General features: G+C 44.1%; 1 protein-coding gene across 8 annotated transcripts in view; it reads right to left on the bottom strand.

Moving 5' to 3' along the window:
• The window catches only part of MATN2 (matrilin 2), a 168,735-nt gene that overhangs the window by 76,873 nt on the left and 73,949 nt on the right, over positions 1-17,913 (bottom strand). The gene's annotated exons all lie outside the window — the stretch shown is intronic.

The following is a 17,913-nucleotide window of genomic DNA, read 5'->3' as shown; positions in this document are numbered from 1 at the left end:
AGCAAGGAGAACAGCTCGGATACCATGAAACAGCTAGCTGTACCAGTGATTTTACCATTAAAACGGGAGACAATCAGAGAGCATTAAAGGGGTTGAATATATTGAAGAGAATTTTCTCTGGTTAAAAGCTATCACTGGCCAGGTGCGGTGGCTCAAGCCTGTAATCCAAACACTTTGGGAGGCTGAGGCGGGCGGATCTTCTGAGGTCAGAAGTTTGAGACCAGCCTGATCAACATGGTGAAACCGTGTCTCTACTAAAAATACAAAAATCAGCTTGGCATGGTGGCACGCGCCTATAATCCCAGCTACTCGGAAGGTGGGAGGCTGAGGCAGGAGAAAGGCTTGAACCCGGGAGGTAGAGGTTGCAGTGAGCCAAGATCACACCATTGCACTCCAGCCTGGGTGACAGAACGAGACTCTGTCTAAAAAAAAAAAAAAGCTATCACTACAACAGGTATGATTTTAAAAAACTTAATTACCTAGAAAGCTTGATTAATTACTGAATCCAATGGCTACATTTTAATATCATCTTCTAGATCTTTGAATTTCATAGTTTATTATGCTTTTAGATAAATATAAAATATCACATTGATTTTTAAAAAGATAAAAGCTGATTTGATTCAACATCTCTATTAAATGCATTAAACAATTTTAAACATGAAAACTTACATCATTGCATTTTAAAAACGCTTAGGTCTAAGATTCTACAAATAAGAATTCTGGTTTTAAAATTCTAAAGGAAGTATTTTCACTCCCAAATCAATAAAGCAGATGAAAAAAAAAAGCCTTATAGACACAAATTGTTTTACCTCTCAGCAGTATGTTTATATCTTACATTTCCAATTAGGAACTCCAACCAGAATGTCCAATGTAGATTTCCAATGGATTCAGATGTAAGGACAACACCCATAACCAGAAGAAAACTTCAGCTAATACAAAAATCATAGTGAGTAATCAAAGAATGACAAAACCTAAATCAGCTAGGCCAGAAATATAAGAAATGTCTGAATCATATGATAGTCATTCATTTACTCAGTAAATATGTGTTGGGCACCTACTATGTCCTGGGCATTGGGGATATCGTGGTGAACAAAACAGACAAGGGGTTTCTGCTGTCACACAGCTTGTATTCTACTAGCGGGTAGTAACAAGAAGCTTTAGGAAGAGTATTTTCGGCCAAAAGGACAGTGAATGCAAAGGTCCTGAAGAACAAACTGACCCCATTTGAGGAACAGAAATGCCAGAGTGGCTGTTAGATGCCACCTAAATAACTAACATGCGAGGCAGGACATGATAAAAATCCCTAAGAGAAGTGCCAAGAAAACTTTCCCTTCCGGCATAAATCATAATGTTAACTACCTATGTGTTTATGGAGTGATGGATGTACTGTGTCTTGGAGCTTACCAGACTCTAAGCTCCCTAAGTGGGTGGGCAGTGTCCCTGCACAAAGTCCTGACGACTAGGAGGTGACACTCCAGCATGTTGGAACCAGCTCTGGAAGGGTGGCAGCAACTTCTCCACCTGGGTCCTCCCAATCTCTACTGCAGATGCTGCCTTGCCCCCATCAGGGGTCTGGCAGGAACTCTGCCTACCATGGTTACCAAGTAGTGGCGTGAACACAGGTGATTTTTCATTCTTTTATTTATAATTGTCTGATTTCATATTTTCTAACAGGAACTTTTATAATAATGGAGGAAGAAAAAAATCAACCTATTACAAGTGAACCCTTTTGAAAGTACCATTTCAAAAGCAATGAACCAGGACTTTGAAGGAACAATCTTTTTTTCTAAAAGGCTTCCCTGCACAGGGTAGGCAGAGCAAGGCAAGGACATGCTTGTTCCTTTCAGGATGGGCTGGGATATCTGCAGAAGAGTCTGTGAGTAACTGCAAGCTCCCATCTGCAGAAGCAGCAGGGACCTTTGAAAATCTCCATGCCAAGGTACTCCCCACCACAATTAAATTAGACTGGTAGGGGGTAGGATTTGGGCAGTGGTGTTTGTCAAAGTCCCCAGGTGGCCCCAGTGTGCAGCCAGGCTGAATGTCATTGAACCTAACAGATAAAAGGTCCTCACAATCCTCCGTGGGGAAGGGGCCCAGATCCAGGAGTCAGTCTCCCCCTTTAATGACTGAGACCCTAAGGTTCAGCTTTCCTCTTCTAAACAAATCTGAGTGATTTTTGTCCTTGCTCACCTCTCCAAGAGGCTAAAAGAACCCCAAACACCTACGTGCGGGTGTGAGATTACTGCTTGCATCCCAGAACTGTCCCACAAACAGCAAGCTTGCCAGCTGGCTCCATGCGGATTGTCCTTCCTTACTGTTTTTAGAATTGTTGGGGATTTATGGCCATGAGTGATTTGTACCGACCCAAGGGAAACCATTCAGGGATTAATCTAATTAAACAAAGACAAAGGAATAAATACAGACTGGGTTCTGACAAAACAACTTTGCTGTTTTTCTGGCAGTGGCTATTTCCTTTTGAAACAAATACAGATGTTTTTGGATGATTCCTTATGCTTTTGAAAAACAGCCCTTCTTTCTCTCTGAGGCCAGGAGGATTTCACTGAAGTATGACAAGCACTGCGTCCAGAGCTCCCCCTACCCCGGCACAACCTTCCACCTTCTCCACCTGGTGACCCCTGTGAATGGCTCACAGCCCCAGTCAAATGTCACCTCCTGTGGGAAGCCTCCTGCAAGTTGGCTGGACTTAAGGCTTCTTCCCCTGTGTCCCTACAGCACTATAGACATGGCTCCGCTCTAGCATTTAGGCACTGATCCCATGGTATTGGAAGGACTTGATCACGGCTGTCTGCCCCAATATAAACAGGTCAGTTTTGACCCCCCTAGAGCCTAGCACAGTGTCCTAGCACATGTATTTGGCCTCCATAAGAGTTCATTTGCTGAATGAACAATGAAAAAGGCCCAGGTGCCCTGCCTCCCAGGAGGGATGGTCCTAAAATCCTAAGAACAACCTCCTCCATCAGATGTGGGGTCCTCAGAAGATGACTGAGATGGGAACAAAATTCTCTACAAGTCTCTTTGCCTCTCCTCATCCCCAGCAAAAGATACTCACATACCAGAAGAGGGCTCAGAGTGAGGTAGGAGGCAGGACTCAACACCAGAGGCGGGGCTTGGACACAGGATCAAACTGAGGACTAGCAAAAACAGGACTGGGGCAGAAGCAGCTTTCCATAAGACACGCCCACCAGTGTCACACGGCAGTTTACCATTGCCATGGCAACACCTGGGAGTTACCACCCCTCTCCATGTCAATGACCTGACAACCCAAGAGCTACTATCCCTTCCCTAGAAATTGCTGCATAAACTGCCCCTTAATCTGCACGCAATTAAAAGTGGGTATAGGCCACTGGTATCACACCTGTAATTCCAGCACTTTCGTAGACCAAGGCTGGTGTATCATGTGATGTCAAGAGTTCAAGACCAGTCTGGCCAACATGGTGAAACCCCATCTCTACTAAAAATACAAAATTAGCCAGGTGTGGTGGCAGGTGCCTGTAATCCCAGTTACTTGGGAGGTTGAGGCAGGAGAATCACTTGAGCCTGGGTGGCAGAGGTTGCAGTGATCTGAGATCATGCCACTGCACTCCAGCCTGGGCAACTCCATCTCAAAAAAAAAAAAAAAAAAAAAAAGTGGGTATAAATATGACTGTAAAACTGCCCTGAGCTACTACCTACTCTCTGCATATAAGGACAGCCCTGCTCTGCAGGAGCAGTCACAGAGGCGTAACACTGCCAGGGCTGTAACACTGTCTTGTCAATAAAGCTGTTCAATTCTACCTCTGTTTGCCCTTGAATTCTTTCCTGGATAAAGCCAAGAACCTTCATGGGCTAAGCCCCACCTTGGGGCTCACTTGTCCTGCATCAAGAGCACAATGACATCTCAGAGCCAGCCCCCAGCTATGGACTCCAGAAAAGCTGTCATGACAGTTAGGGAACCTGTGTGCCCTGCTATCCACCGCGTCCCGGTATTTAGCACAGTGCCTGGCACATTGTCCTTGCTCAACAAGTACTTGTTGAATGGATGAATGAACTCATGCTCATGTGACACAAGCACAGGGTTGTCAGGTGTTCCTAACTCATCTCTCTTACCTACTCTTGTAAGCTCTGTGAAGGACAGGGCCATCTCTCTAAGTTTTTGTGTTCCTTACGGTGCCTGTATAATGCCATGCACTTCACACAGTCGGTGCTTAGTAGCCATCTATTGTTGACTTGACAGCCTCCCTTACTGGGCAGCCTAGAGCACTGTCTCAATTAATAAATGTCACTGGGCAGAAATGGGACAGCTGGGGATGATTCTGAAGTATTCTTTAATTTCCCTTTAGCAAAGATGAATTTTTAGAATAGCTAACTTTTACCCTGGGGCCAAAGATGGCAACAGAAACTTGAAAGTCATGGGGTTCCTCCCTCTCCTGTACCCCTCAGATCCAGTCAATCCTGGATTTACTTCTCTTCATCTCCCCTGCCACCATGGAGCCACCATCATCTCTTGGCTGAACAGCCATGGCAACCTCTTAACTGTATTCATCCCAGCCTAGCATTCTCCTGTAGCCAGAGTAATCTGCTCCTGCCTCTCTTCTGCTTAAAACCCTTAATGGCTTATCACTGCTTTAGGATGAAGTCCACAAACTCTAATGTGATGGTCAAGGGGGCTACAAGGCCCACCCCTTCACCTCTCCAGTCTTATCTCAAGCCTCCTCTTATTTTCTCTGCTCCATTTACACGGCCCTCTCCATTTTCAAATCAAGCTTCTTCACACCTTGGGACCTTTGCACTGGCCATTCCTTCTGCCTAGAATGCCCAAGCCTCTTCCTCACCTCCTTTCCCCTACCTAACTCTCATACCTCCTTTAGGACTCACCTGAAAGTCTGCTTTCTCAGGAAGCTCTGACCTACCACTAGGGGTGAAGTCCTCCCTCAGAGTTTCCCTTCGTAATCTTCATCACAATGATAATTTAATACTTCATTTGCAACTAATTATTTCATGTCTATTTCACCTGCCACATAGGGCAGCCACAGTGCATGTCTTGCTCAGTGCACTAGTTCAGATATCTAGCATCTGACATGTGGCCCATTTTAAAAGGATTTGTGGATGACTGAATGAATAAATCTATTCCATGATGAAATGGTTCAGAGTGCTGGGGAAACAACAGTGAATAAGTGGACAAAAAAAAAATTCCTTCCCTTATAGAGCTGATGGTCCAGTGAGGGACCAGTCATGTGCTAGAGGCAGCTCGTACTGACTCACAGGATGATGTGCATCTTGGTAGCTTGAAATGTCCATGGTGGGAGTATTTACACCACGGAAATTGGCAGACACTCCAAATCAGAGCTTTTGTCTCCTGGAGACCTGATTGTTAAACATTTAGCAGCACATCACTGACAGAAGATTGATAGTAAACAAAGCAAATAGGTAAAAATCTGTGATACGTTATAAGCAGGAAAGGGGAGTTGAGAGTGGTGAGAGAGCAGGCTTCCATTTTTAACAGTGTGAAATGAAAAGATGATTTCGACCTTCTCCAAATTTTTATTTGGACCTGAAAGAGGTGATATGAAAAATGATAAAGGGAACTACCACTGGGGGAGGACAGGAAGTCAGTTACATCTCCTCAGAAAAGGTAGGGGTGAGGCAGGCAGGTGAAAAAAATACCGACTTTGGAGCCAGACTTGGCCCCGGCTGGGTGACGACTTCAAGTAAGAGACTTTAGAGAGATTCCATTTTAATAAAGAGGTTAAATATCTTATTTGTAGGGTTGAGTGAGATCATCTAGATGGGCAAAGCAACTGTCTCACAGTAGATTTTTTTTTTTTTAATTTTTTTGAGACAAGGTCTGGCTCTGTTACCCAGGCTAGAGTGCAATGGCACAATATCTAGGCTCACTGCAACCTCCGCTTCCCGAGCTTAAGCAATCCTTCCACCTCAGCCTCCTGAGTAGCTGGGACTACAGGTACGCACCATCACACCCAGCTGACTTTTGTATTATTTGTAGAGACAGGGTTTCACCATGTTGGACAGGCTTGTCTTGAACTCATGAGCTCAAGCGATCTACCCGCCTCGACCTCCCAAACTGCAGGGCTCACAGGTGTAGGCCACCGTGCCTGGCTCACAGTAAGTATTCAACACATGTTAGCATCCTTCTCCTTTCCTAAATCAAGGGGGAAAAGAAAAGTGTCAGTAGCGCATGCCTACTTAAGCATGGGAGAGAGGTGAACTTCAACCAAATTTTGCTCACATCCCAATTCTAATAGTTTCACTTTATTAGGTACCTATAAAAGCTACAACTAGGGGCTGGCACAGTGGCTCACACCTGTAATCCCAGCACTTTGGGAGGCCAAGGCAGGAGGATCAAGACCAGCCTAGGCAACAGAAAGAGATCTTGTCTCTACAGAAAATCAAAAAATTAGCCAGGCACAGTGGCACACGCCTGTAGTCCCAGCTATCAGGGAGGCTGAGGTGGGAGGATCATTTCAGCCAGGGAGTTCCAGGATGCAGTGAGCTATGATTGTGCTACTGCACTCCAGCCTGGGTGACAGAGCAAGGCCCTGTCTCAAAAAAAAAAAAAAAAAAATCCTACAAACATGAATATTAGATCCTAACATTCTAAAAATGTATCTCTGGTTAAGTTTGGTTTTTGAGTTCTATGCTGAATTGAAGTGGTACAGCAAAGCAGGTAATTTGGAATTTCATAACAAAAGACCTGGCCAAATTTGAGCTATGCCTTGCCAGGGAGCAACCATTAGCATGTATCTGACAGTCAGCAAAATCTGCTTGCTTCTTTCAGTGCCTGGAGAATTTTAAGAGGGTTAACTCAGTCTTCCCAGGTGAAACTAATGAGTGAAGATTTGCTGCCAAGAGCCCCTAAGCTGTGCTCAAATCCAACCACCGTTTCCCCAGAGGCTCCCATGCACCCTAGATGTAAGCGCCTTCCCTTAGAAATCCTGGCGCCTGCATCTCAGTCCAGAGAATTTGGAAACTTTCATCTGCTTACACCAGAAGGAGGGAGAACTGACGGGGGAGCACGAAGAATGGGGCGAACGCTTTGGCCATCATCCAGGGCTAAATCAAAGGGTTTTTACCAATGTTTCAGAATTTTAGACAAGCTGCACTGCATGCTGTTGACAACAATGACAGTTTAATCTCGTCTTTGGAGTTAAAGTAAATAAACACCTTTAGAACACACCCTCTACTTTTTATAGCTCTTGGTGTTATTTAACCTGAGATGTAGAAATCAGAAATTGTTCATCCGGCCAGGCGCGGTGGCTCACGCCTGTAATCCCAGCACTTTGGGAGGCCGAGGCGGGCGGATCACGAGGTCAGGAGATCGAGACCATCCTGGCTAACACGGTGCAAACCCGTCTCCACTAAAAATACAAAACATTGGCCGGGCGTGGAGGCGGGCGCATGTAGTCCCCAGCTACTTGGGAGGCTGAGGCAGGAGAATGGCGCGAACCCGGGAGGCAGAGCTTGCAGTGAGCCGAGATTGCGCCACTGCACTCCAGCCTGGGCGACAGAGAGAAACTCCGTCTCAAAAAAAAAAAAAGAAAGAAAGAAAGAAATTGTTTATCACAGCAAGAGAGAAGGAGAAATGGGTTATCAGGGTTGCCATTTCACTCAACTGGGTAACGATGGGGTCTCTGGCCACTCCCACAGGAAAGCTTGCTACCAGTTAGGGGCTCCACAAATGCAGGGAAAACCCAAGCTTGCCTTTTCGAGACCGTGCCCTCTCTTTCATCATGTCTGAAAGCCCTAATCTTATTTTGACAACTGCAGTTTGGATTTAAAGATGTCCATGGTAGATGAGTCATCAGCCTCGTGCTTCTACACTGAAAGAAACAAAACAAACCCAATGTCACTGAGAAAAACTATCCTTTCAGGCAAACTCCAGCTGTGCCTAGTCTCCTCCTTTCCTGCAGCAGTTGAAGTTTTTCTCAATCAATTCTCCTGTTCACTAACAAGATTTTGGTTTTCCTTGGGGAAGGGAAAAGGAGGAAGGGGGGAATCTTTGAAACAAAGTTTTAAAATACAGGTAAATCTGAGTGAATGAGGTTGACAAAAATAATAAATAAACAAGAATAATGTCCTACTCTTGTAGAGTGTTTTTCAATTTCTAAACCATTGTCACATTATGTTAATATAAACCCCCTTTTGAGTGGAGGCTCCCAGGGAAAGATCTTATTTAAAACATCTAAGTCAGTAGTCCTTAAACTGCAGCGAACATCGACATTCCCTGGAGGGCTTGGGAAAACCCACATTCTTGGGCCCCAGTTCCAGAGATCCTGATTCAGTAGGTCTAGGGTAAGCCTGGGAACCTGCATTTCTAGTAAGTTCTGGGCAAAGCTGATACTGTTTTCCGCGGGGACCACACTTTGAGAACCATTTGCCTGGGTGCTCATAAAAACAGCCAAGCGGAGGAAAAGCTGTACAAGGTTCAAGCTGATGTTCCCCTGATGTGTACATTTTTTTCATAATTGGCATTTCTCCACTCACATTTAGTCAGCTCTCCCATGGGGCTCTACTCACCCCAGATTCCTTCTTTCGTAGGAAACGCTGTGTCCTGGTACAGCCAGAGGGTGAGCAAACTGCACATAATGATCCCTAAGCTCCCAGGCCCAGGTCTGACAGCCGGGGTTAAGGGGAAGCTGGATGACGGCATTTAGCAAGCCCGCTGCTTCGGCTCACAGCAGCTGAGCCACAGCTCAGGTGGCTGCTGTTGATCGTCAGGGAAGGCAGCTGCTTTGAGTGTGTGTGCGTGCGGCCTGCTCACCCTTCCAGCCTTGCCCCAAGCTCTGACTGTGGGCCGCCCCGGAGCTCACATCCTGACCTTCACTTTCCACACCCGCTTTCTCCCTCCAAGATTTCATCTATTTTCAGGGTCAATGACCACCACCAAGCATGTACTGTCTAGACCTTTTCCTTGAACTCAAATTCTCCATCTCCAGCTGCACCCAACCACGTGTGTGGGCTCTCTCTTGGGCGCATTCGTTTGCCCTGAAAACTAGATTTCCTCTCTGAAGTTATGTCAGTCTCAATTACTCTGACCCCACCAGCCATCACCTATCTGATGTCATAAACTCCTCCCTGAGGCTGGGATGGTTGCTGTGGTCTCCTACTTAATTCTGTGGGTATAAGAAACATACACTGAATTGACTGGACCGATTAGAATTGTTCTCTGATTCCATCTTTCACATTCTTCTCTCTGTGTTGGGGGCAAAAGGGAAACCAAGATCTGAATGTTTCTTGGGTCCCTAATATGTAAGAAAAATACGCCATAAGAGTGCCAGGCCCATAGAGGGGAATCCACAGGTATTGAATGAATGAGCGGATAAGTGAAGGCATCCCTGCCCCACTCTCTATCTCTAATCCAGCACACACATTATTACCAGCCCCAATTTACTAAAATGACCTGGTTTTGCCCTTGACACACCATGTTCAGTTCCCCTACTCAACAAAGGACACTGTTGGAACTTAGCTTGAGAATCAAATTGCTCCATAATCTATCCCCGCTTACATTCCTTTTCTCCTCCTCCACTGATGCCACAGACAAACTATTCCAGAAAGGTAGTCTGGTCCAGCACCACTACTTGCTTCCGAAACCTTGTTCTGATTAATGAATGTCAGCTTTATTGAGTGACAACTGGCATACAATAAACTGCACGTATTTCAAGTGTGCAGTTTGATAAATCAGGCTTATCAATATATCATCACTGCAATCAAGATAATAAGCATCATCATCATCCCCCAAGTTTCCTGATGCCGCTTTGCTATCCCTCTCCCTGCTGCTCCCCACTCCTCAGCCCAAGTACCCCACTAATCTGCTCTCTGTCATTATTGAGTAGATACCATTTCCTAAAATTTTATACAAATGGAACCACATGGTATGTACTGTTTTTTTGATCTGGTTCCTTTCATTCAGCACAGTGATTTGGAGATGCATCCAGGCTGCTGCAAGTGTCAATAGCGCATTCTTTTCACTGCAGAGGAGTATTATACAGGATGCATGTATTGCAATGTATCACCCATTCACCTGTTAATCAACATGTGACTTGTTTTCAGCTTGGGGCTATTACAAGTAAAGCTGATGTGAACATTTGTGTTCAAATCTTTGTTTAGACATAAATTTTTATTTCTTTTGAGTAAATATCTAAAAGTGGAATGGCTGGGTCACATAACAGATAAATATCTAACTTTGTAAGAAATCGCTAAACTGTTTTCCAGAGTGGCGGAACCATTTTACATGACCACTGGTGGTGTATGAGCATTCCAGTTCCCAATTTTGCAAACACATGGTATAATCAATCTTTTAAAATGTATCCATTCTGGCCAGGCGCAGTGGCTCACACCTGTAATCCCAACACTCTGGGAGGCTGAGGTGGGCAGATGATCTGAGTTCACGAGTTCAAGACCAGCCTGGCCAACATGGTGAAACCCTGTCTCTACTAAAAATAAAAAAATAATAATAAAAAAAAAACTAGTCGGCCGGGCGCGGTGGCTCAAGCCTGTAATCCCAGCACTTTGGGAGGCCGAGACGGGCGGATCACGAGGTCAGGAGATCGAGACCATCCTGGGTAACACAGTGAAACCCCGTCTCTACTAAAAATACAAAAACTTAGCCGGGCGAGGTGGCAGGCGCCTGTAGTCCCAGCTACTCGGGAGGCTGAGGCAGGAGAATGGCGTGAACCCGGGAGGCGGAGCTTGCAGTGAGCTGAGATCCGGCCACTGCACTCCAGCCTGGGTGACAGAGCGAGACTCCGTCTCAAAAAAAAAAAAAAAAAAAAAAAAAATTAGTCAGGCTTGGTGGCATGTGCCTGTAGACCCAGCTACTTGGAGGCTGAGGCAGGAGAATTGCTTGAACCCAGGAGGCAGAGGTTGCAGTGAGCCGAGATCACACCACTGCACTCCAGCCTGGGCAACAGAGCAAGACTCTGTCTCAAAAAAAAAAAAAAAAAAAATTGCCAGGCGCGGTGGCTCACGCCTGTAATCCCAGCACTTTGGGAGGCCGAGGCGGGTGGATCATGAGGTCAGGAGATCGAGATCATCCTGGCTAACATGGTGAAACCCCATCTCTACTAAAAATACAAAAAATTAGCCAGGCGAGGTGGCGGGCGGAGTAGTCCCAGCTACTCGGAGGCTGAGGCAGGAGAATGGTGTGAACCCGGGAGGCGGAGCTTGCAGTGAGCTGAGATGGTGCCACTGCACATCCTGGTGACAGAGCGAGACTCCATCTCAAAAAAAAAAAAAAAAAAATTATCCATTCTAGTGGAGGTATAGTGGTATTTCATGTCTGATAACATTGAGCATCTCTTCATGTGCTTCTTTGCTACCCATATGTCTTCCGTGATTTAGTGTCTGTTCAAATCTTTTGCCCATTTTTATGGTGGTGTTTGTCTTTTTGGTACTGAGTGATAGAATTCCTTATATTCTAAAGTCCTTTGTTGGACATATGTTTTGCAAATGTTTTATCCCAATCTGTGGCTTGCCTTTTCATTTTAGTAGCAGAGTATTTTGAAGAGCAAATGTTTTCATCATGATGAAGTATACTGATTTTTTTTCTTTTATGTTTTGTAGCTTTTTGTGTACTATTGAAGAAATCTTTGCCAACCTGAGGTGACCAAGATTTTTCTTCTACCATTTCATCAAGGTATTTAATAGTGTCTGCTCTTACATTTAGGCTTAGAATACATTTTGAATTAATTTTTATACATGGTATGAGGTAAAGACAAGATTTATTTTCCTTTTGTTTGCTTGCTTGCTTTTTTGCACATGGCAATTCAATTGCTGCAACACTATTTGTTGAAGACATTAGTGTTTCCTCATTGAATTGCCTTCCCACTCTGTCAAAAATCATTTCACCACATACATATGGGTTTATTTCTCAATTCTGTTCTGTTCCATTGCTCTATATGTTCATCTTTATACCAATGCCACACCGTCTTGATTACTGTTGCTTTATAATTAGTCTTTAAATCAGGTAGTTTAAACAAAATTTAAAGACAAACTTTATCTTTTTCAAAGTTTTATTTAATCTGCATAATTCACAGATTCCATATTTGTGAATTTGCCTACTTGCTAAAATTTGCTTGTAACCCCAAGTCAATATCCATGACACTTTCTCAGCCATTCATGGACATACGCAGAGTGGCAAAAAATTTGAGTCACCCAGTACACATATTCCCAGGTAAGGTCAAACAAGGCAGTGTTCTGTCTTCTTATTTCAGCTCTCATCCCATAAACAAGCATCCTTTCTGTGGTCTATGCAGTGCCACATTTTTTGCCTTTTTGTACTTCTCATTGGTGATTTTGCTGTTGAAAATGGCCCCCAAGAGTAGTGCTGAAATGCTGTCTATTGTTCCTAAGTACTTTGTTCAGACATGAACAATAGCTTTCAATGTTAATGAATTAACAGTATATACTCAAAAATGTGTCTTTAACAGAACATCAAACAAGTTTATGATTGGATGTTGTGACTGGAAGCTCTCAGGAACCCAACTCTGTTTCATCTAGGAGCAATGATTCAGAATTTGCAATTTAGTGTTTATGCATATTTTATAGATCATAACTACTGGGAATAATGAGAATTGACTGGGTTTGACTATTCTAGTTTTTTTTTGCATGTTCATATAAATTTTAAAATCAGTTGTCAATTTCTAAAAACAATAGGTCTGCGAGGATTTTGAAGGAGATTGCTTTGAATGTATGGATCAATTTGGGAAGAAATGACATCTGGCCATATTAAGTCTTCCAATCCATGATATGGTATCTCTCTCCATTTATTTAGGTCTTTTTAAATTAATCCCAGAAATCTTGTATATTTTCAATGTGTAAATCGTACACATCTCTAAAATTTATCCCTAATTTACTTATTTTTGATGCCATTATACCTGGTATTTTAAAATCTCAATTTCTGACTTTTGTTGCCAGTATACAGAAATACAATGAAGTAATTTTTAAAGTATATTGACTTTTTATCTTGCAACCTTGCTAAACTCATTTATTAGTTTTAGTGGCTTTTGTTGTTGTTGTTTTGACACGGAGTCTCGCTCTGTTGCCCAGGCTAGAATGCGTGGTGCAATCTCGGCTCACAACCTCCACCTCCCAGGTTCAAGCAATTCTCCTGCCTCAGCCTCCTGAGTAATTGGGATTACAGGCATGCACCACACTAGGCTAATTTTTTTTATTTTTAGTAGAGACGGGGTTTTGCCATGTTAGCCAGGTTGGTCTCAAACTCCTGACCTCAGGTGATCCGCCCAACTCGGCCTCCCAAAGTGCTAGGATTTCAGGCATGAGCCACCACACCTGGCCACTATGGTTAATTATATTGATTGATTTTTGAATGTTAAACCAAACTTGCATTCTTGGAATAAACTCCATTTGGTCTTGATGTATTGTTCTTATTATATATTGTTGAAATCTAGTGGCTAAATTTTTAAGAATTTTCACATCTAAATTCATGAAGAATGTTGGTTATGATGATCTCTCTCTAATAATTCAGTGGTTTTTCTGGGTCATGCTCCTTGTTTAAACTCTAACATAAATCTATTAAATCACTTATGTAGCTTGGGAAAAATAATGTTGGGAACATTTCCAAAGAATGAGAGCAGTAAAATGCATTTGGTATCGTTCTTGAGAGAAAAAAAAAAATTTAAGCTGGATAAGAAAGTCTACATTTTCTGCCAAATGAAGTTTTCTAAATGCTGCATTATCGTCAGCTTTCAGATAGATTAAATGTTCCAGAAGAAAGGGAAAATTCCTTATTTTGAAAAATACGTCAAGAAAAAGAAACAAGATAAAGTTCTTTCTTGTTAGTAGGACAGGAATTTGGGGAAGAGGAAGCATGTGAAGAGGGGCACACTTCATGAGGTTTTCTTCCCCCCCATTTTTTTTTAAAAGGGAAAAGGAAGGAACATAAAATTCCATTGTTCTAGTATTATGCTGATGCTTTTGCATATATCTCATATAATGGTATCGGATAGGGAAGACTTTTTGAAAGGCAGAAGTAATCCACAATGTTGACATCCAGTACATTCAAAATTGCCCATATAGACACAACCTGGAAGGTAAAATTCTACACCTTGATCTTAGCCAAAAGGCCAAGAAAAGATGGAAGTTAAGATTCTTTAATGCATTTGATCTAGTCTTCAGATGGAAAGGCTCTTTTTAGACAACTAATATCCACCCAGAAGAGGGTTACCTGGACAGTGAAGAGACCCAAAACTAGGTCATCAAAAGATGTGTTTTTTCCCCTGAAGAAGAGAAAATTGATAGGAATGGGGTCAGTGTGTGGGAATAACACTCTTCAATAATTGAAGGGCTTTCTCTTTTTATTTGGATAAGGAAATAACTTTTTGGTATACGGCTTCAGATGGCAGAAATAGGATCAAAAGTGGAAATTATAGACAAGTAGGATTTCAGCTCAACTGCTGATCCAGGTTGTCTGAATATGGGATTCAGGTGTTTTGTAATAACCTGATTCTATAAGAACCATCACCCTTCTGGGACACTGGCAGGGGACGGAATTCTGAAGTTCCATAGGAAAAGAAGCCAGAAGTCTAATAGCCAAGGTCCACCACCATTCGAAGAATGTATCAATCAACTGTGTCTGCTTCCCCTGTCCACATGAATTACAAATATACGATGGTGGGGACATATACATATGTATATATTCTATAGCGTGTATGCATGTGTGTATTCAAAGGCAGTTGCTGAAGAAGCCCTCCCACTATGATTTTGTGCAGTGACAGTACCACAGCAATTGGTAGTGACCTTGGGGAAGTAACAATGTGTTGAATGTTAGTCCTGAATTAGTTCTAAGTCTCCCCGGGATTAGTGGGCTGAGGAACCTATCTGTCTTCCCAGCTTGGAGAAGGTTTTCTGATTGAAGGGTTGTCCTGCTGCCATCTGGGGGTCCTCTAGGGTTATGGGACAGTCTCAAATGATGGCCAAGAGCGAGGACATAACAGGACATGGATTCTGGTTTGATCACGTTGCTAGCCATGTGACCTTGGGTAAATCGTCTCACCTTTTTGTTCCTTATTTTGCTTATCTGTAAAACGAGAGTGATAAAACCCACTTTAAGAGCTCATTGTGAGAATTAAATGAGACAGCAGATATAAAGCACGCAGGAAAGCTCCTGGCACATGGTAAACACCTAACAAGTGGCTATAGTTAGGCCTGACCTCGTGTGTTGCACACTGAGGTGGACATGGATTGTAGTCACTTTTGGTTGCAATTACCCTGGTTGTTTATTTGATTCACTCCCATGCAAAAATGTGAGCTCCAAAAAAGAAAGAATATTGCTGTGTTATTCACTATTTTATTTCCAGTACTTTTCATGCTGCCTGGCACATTTTTATGCTCAAAAACAATTGTTAAATGAAAAAAATAAATGAACCAATCAATGATTGTATGGAAGAAAGAATGGCAAGCACTTCTCAGGGAGTAAGAGGTGCTTTGGGGAGGAGGTGTCAGCCACATGGCTTTTCCTCTGGGAGATTATCCAGCTACGCCCAGGACATGGAAATTAAGTGGAAATAGCTTCCAGAAGTGGAGTGCATCCCTCCTCTCCAGGCCCATTGTGAGTTTCTCTCGGTGTTGGCAGGCAGAGGTCCCTGCTCATCAGCAGGGGTCAGTAGATGGCACAGCCTTTACTTGGCATGGCTTTTAACTGTCCTCCAGACCAAAAACAGGGCCTAACAAGGACATAATCAGTGAGACAGGTATTGATTTGTTACCACCCTTCCCATCTTATGGGTGAGGAAACTGAGAGTCAAGGAGTTTAAATAACCAGCTCAGAGTGAGGCAGCCATAGCTGGTAAGTGATAAGGTCAGGGTTCAAGCCCAGATCTGTGGACAGTGAAGGCCTTGTTCTTCCACCAAGGCCCCTGGTACACCAATTTTGGGAAAGCAAAAGAGTTATTAGTGTTATCTTCTTCTGAAAGAGAGAGAGCTACTCTTTATCACTGCGAGTTATTAGTGTTATCTTCTTCTGAAAGAGAGAGAGCTGTCCTTTATCACTGCACATTTATTAAGCTAAGTCTGGCTGAAGGTTAAGATGGCTTAACTGGTTCAGGGTGACTGGAGAGCTGGGTCAGATGGGACAGCAGAGCTCAGCTAAGCCCCTCCCTGGGACCCGTCACTGCCTGAGGCCAGTGAATCTCAAAGCGTGGCAGTCATTCGTCAGTTCATTGAAAATCCAGACCTGTTGACTCTGAATCTCTAAGGGTAAGCCCAGGAGTCGGCTTCCTGGCTCATTCTTAGTCACTGAAGTTTGAGAAGCCCTGCCCTGAGCTCCTAGCCCTCCTCCGCTGAGGCCTCCCTGCCCCTCCACATGGTCAGTCTGTCTGAAGTCCCGGCAGGGTCTGCTTCACATTCTCCTGTGGCACATCCCTAGGCAGGAGGAAGCCAAGGCCAGAGCAGTACTTGAGAGCTGGGGGACATCAGGGCCTGTGGCAGGCCCAGGCAGGGGTCTGGCAAACCTTGCTGTGTGAGGGAAGGCCTTGCTCACAAAATCAGGGCAAGAACATTTTATTTTTTATTTGCTGGTGTCAGAATTCCTCTGGCTTGGCTAGGCCGGCCCACGGAAAATAAATATCAGCAGATTCCCAGATCCCAGTCACTCAGTGGGACATGAGACAAGGGGAGGAATTCTTTGTGCTCCTAAGAAGAGAAGGGTGCCAGGCACAGTGGCTCACTCCCGTAAATCCCAGCACTTTGGGGGGTTGAGACAGATGGAGCACTTGAGCTCAGGAGTTCAAGGCCAGCCTGAGCAACCTCATCTCTACAAAAATTAGTCCAGCATGGTGGCATGCAGCTGTGGTCCCAGCTATTCAGGAGGCTGAGGTGGGAGGACTGCTTGAGCCTAGGAGGTTGAGGCTACAGCAAGTCATAATTGTGCCACTGTACTGAAGCCTAGGCGACAGAGCAAGACCCTGTCTTAAAAAAACAAATCAAAGGAAAAGAAGAAAGGAGGAGAAGGAGGAGTTGGAGGAGGAAGAGGAGGAGGAGGAGAAGGAGAAGGGCAGGAAGAGAGTGGGCAAGAGGATGGGAGGCTGAGATGGGCCAGAGAAGTATCTAGGGCAGAGGGGAGGATGCCTGAAGAGGATGAGGGAGGCCTCCAGAGGATGGTTGTGGGGAGGTAGAACACCTGGAGAGGTGGAGGTGTACAGAGGGGGGTGTCTAAAGAGATCTCTAGGTTGTTTGCTGAGCAGTGTGTGAGATGTCCTTTCGCAATCTCCCCCAGTTCTTTAGGAAACTCTAGGAAACCCATGAGTATTTGGTGCAAGTGACTTTGTTGTGGGTCTTGAGGAAGCGTCAGAGTGGAAGATAAGGGCGATTCAGGCTGCACTCAACTTGGGATCCTGGGGTCTGAGAGGAGCCTAAGAACACATATCCCCCACCCCACCCCTGCGATTCAGAGTCCAGAGGGCTTTGGGCTTGCACAGGCCACACAAAACTGGAGGGTCAAGCAGATGTTACCTAATCTTGAGGGGCAGGGAGAGAACTCCAGCCAACCACTCAACCCTGAAACTGAAGAAAAGTGAGAAGAAACATGAAAAAGGTGGTTTGCCTCTATAAATGTGACACTAATTACAGCCATTTGTGCAAACTGCTTTCCATTAATGCTTAATTGCTTGCCATGAGGTATAATAACAATGACACATTGCAACAATGACACATTGCAACAGTTACTCAGTGCATGAACTAAGTGTCAGATTAGCTGAGTTTTATTTGCTTCCATGTGGGTTCCTCATGCCTTGCTTTTGGTAGCCTGGTCATCTGTGGGTTAACTCAGTGGCTTTATCCATAACTTTAAAAAGTAAGGACATGGTACTCTGTGTATGGGTAATTCTGTCCTTTAAGGGGTAGACTACCTTGTGCTGGCTCAAATATCAGTATATTGTC

This window comes from Macaca fascicularis, chromosome 8, assembly GCF_037993035.2.
Source record: "Macaca fascicularis isolate 582-1 chromosome 8, T2T-MFA8v1.1".
NCBI lineage: Eukaryota > Metazoa > Chordata > Mammalia > Primates > Cercopithecidae > Macaca > Macaca fascicularis.
This window is presented reverse-complemented; position numbering and strand designations above follow the sequence as displayed.